The sequence below is a fragment of the Mastomys coucha genome, chromosome X, assembly GCF_008632895.1.
Source record: "Mastomys coucha isolate ucsf_1 chromosome X, UCSF_Mcou_1, whole genome shotgun sequence".
Classification (NCBI taxonomy): domain Eukaryota; kingdom Metazoa; phylum Chordata; class Mammalia; order Rodentia; family Muridae; genus Mastomys; species Mastomys coucha.
The window spans coordinates 4,559,640-4,562,384 of NC_045030.1; positions in this window are offsets into that span (position 1 = coordinate 4,559,640).

Sequence of the window (2,745 nt, forward strand, 5' to 3'; positions counted from 1 at the left end):
GAGTGAGCGAGCACATGCGAATGCTCACTTTCCCTCTTTGTGATTTGTTAATCTAGAATTATTTATTCCTTGTGTTTTCTTGGGTATAGTTAATCTCTTTTGATTGGAGTTTTCCTAAGAACACCTTCTGTAGGGCTGGATTTGTAGACAGATATTGCTTCAGTTTGTTTTTTTTCTTGACTGCCATTTTTTCACCATCTTTTGTGATTGAACTTTTTCTGGCTGTAATAGTCTGGGATGACACTTGTGGTTCCTTCGAGTCTACAGACCATCTTCCCAGGACCTTTTGACTTTTAAAATCCTTGTTAAGAATTCAGGTGTTATTCTAATAGATCTGGTTATATGTTACTTGGGCTTTTTCCCTTGCAGTTTTTAGTATTCTTCCTTCTTATCTGTATGCTTAATGTTTTATTATGTGCCCAAAGGACTTTCTTTTCTGGACCACTCTATTTGGTGATCTTTATGCTTCTTGTACCTTTATAGGCATCTCCTTCTTTAAGTGAGGGAAGTTTTCTTCTATGATTTTGTTGAAAGCATTTTTTTTTTGTAATTTTGATATTTGTTACTTCCCCTTCCTCTATTCCTATTATTCTTAGATTTGATATTTTCATTGTGTCCCAGATTTCCTGGACATTTTGAGCCAAGGGTTTTTTAGATTTAACATTTTCTTTGAACAAGATATTCATTTCTCCTATTATTCTTAAATGTCTGAGATTCTCTTATACTCTGTTGGTAAGGCTTGCCTCTGAGGTACCTGTTTGATTTTCTAAAGGTTTCATTTCTAGGTTTCCTTGTGTTTAGGCTTTCTTTAATGATTCTATTTCTACTTTTTGGTCTTAAACAGTTTTATCCATTTCCCCCTCTGTGCTTTCATAGATTTCTTCAAGGAATTTATTAATGTCTTCTTTAATAACCACTGTCATTTCTAAAGGCTACGTTAAGGTCTTATTTTTGGGCATCAGCTATGTTGTAATACTTTAAGCCTACTATGGTAGGGTTGCTGAGCTCTACAGGAGTCACATTATTCTGTCTGCTATTGATTTTGTTTTGATTCTGGTATCTGTGATTGGGAAGATCCTACACCAGCTTTTGTCTTTGTTGGATGAATGTTTTGTTCCTTGATTTCTGTTGCCCTTTATGGTTCTTAGGAAAGGATGGTGGCTATGTGGGCACTGAACATACTGGGCAAAATATATTTCTAGGCATTGGAAGCTGACAATAATATGGGTGGTACATGTACCTTGGCTGGAACTACCAGGTATCTAATTGAATTTAAAACCTGCTCAACAAGAAGGAAATAAATGCTTGGTATTGGAAACCTAGCCAACTACCCAGAGCTAGTGACATGAAACTTGGAGGAAAACTCACAGTCAACATGTTATTAAACCAGCATAATCCTTAATAACATTCTAAATATTTGTCCTTATACCCACAGTTAAGTATCATCCTCATCCCTCACTGTAGAGAGAATATATTCCTTATTGTATGGATGCATCACCAGTCAATTAAAAAAAACTTATAGCCTACAGGAAAGGGTAGAATAGAACGTGGGACATCTGGGAAGCAGAAAGAACTCTGGGATAGAGCCAGATGGAAGAGATTCACCCAGGAAGATGTGGTTAGACAGACACATGGTAGCTGAGCACAGGTAACTGGCCACATGGCAGAATGTAGGTTAAAAGAAGAGCCTAGCTATATGCCCAAGGTATTTGTAAATATATTTTGAGCTTGAGTCTTATTCCTGGAAGCATAGGGCTGGGAGGAAGAACCAGACCTAACTTCTACCTCACCAAGGAAACTTCTCTTTGCAACAGATGAGAAAACTGCAGAAAACCACAACCAATCAAAGTGTGAAGTTGTGAATCCCAGCCCAAATGACAACTCCAAAACAACACTTGCACCTGAGGCTCAGAAAATACTGCAAAAGAGAGGGCAGAAAGACTGTAAGAACACAAGGATCAGGGGAGTTGCTGGGAGATGGTGTCACCCAGCAATGTCAGATGCTACATGCATAAACTCTTACCAGCATGACTGACTAGCCATGAGTTGAACAAGGATAACAACAGATACGCCAATGTAGATGGGGGAAGGCTCAGGAGGCCTTAACCCCAGATAAAGACCTACAGACAATGAAAGAATGCTTAGAACAGAAGAATAGAAAAATAAATGAAATAATTTTTAAAAAAGCAAAAGAAGGCAGCTAGGATTTAGTGAGCTACTACACCAGAGCGGAAATATTACACTTTGGTTCTTTTGTATTTGATATAATATCTATCTTTAATTTGAATGTAAGCCATTTAGTGACTTTTTAAATGCAGATTCTGATTCCACATATCTAAAGTAGTCTCAAGGTACCTCTGAGTTCAAGAAGTCCCTAGGAACTGCTTCTGGTTCATAGATCATACTTACCATTAGCTGTGGAAAGACATATGAACTAGTTTGAAGAAGTCAAAAAAGAAAAGACTGTTTTGACAAATTGATAAATTGATGAACAGAGGAAGGATGTCATTTGAAGAAGAATATGGATGGAACTTCAAAGATCTATTAGAAAAGGGTAAAAGAATAAGATATTTTAAAGTGGATAAAAGATATTGCTTTTACAGTGGTAAAAAAAAAAATCCAAATAAGAAATAAAATTTTGCTCTCGGTCCCATATTGACCTCGAGTTGGAAGAGGCGAGTCTGGTCTCAAAATGGAGGGTCATGATCCAAAGGAACCAGAGCAGCTGAGGAAGCTGTTCATTGG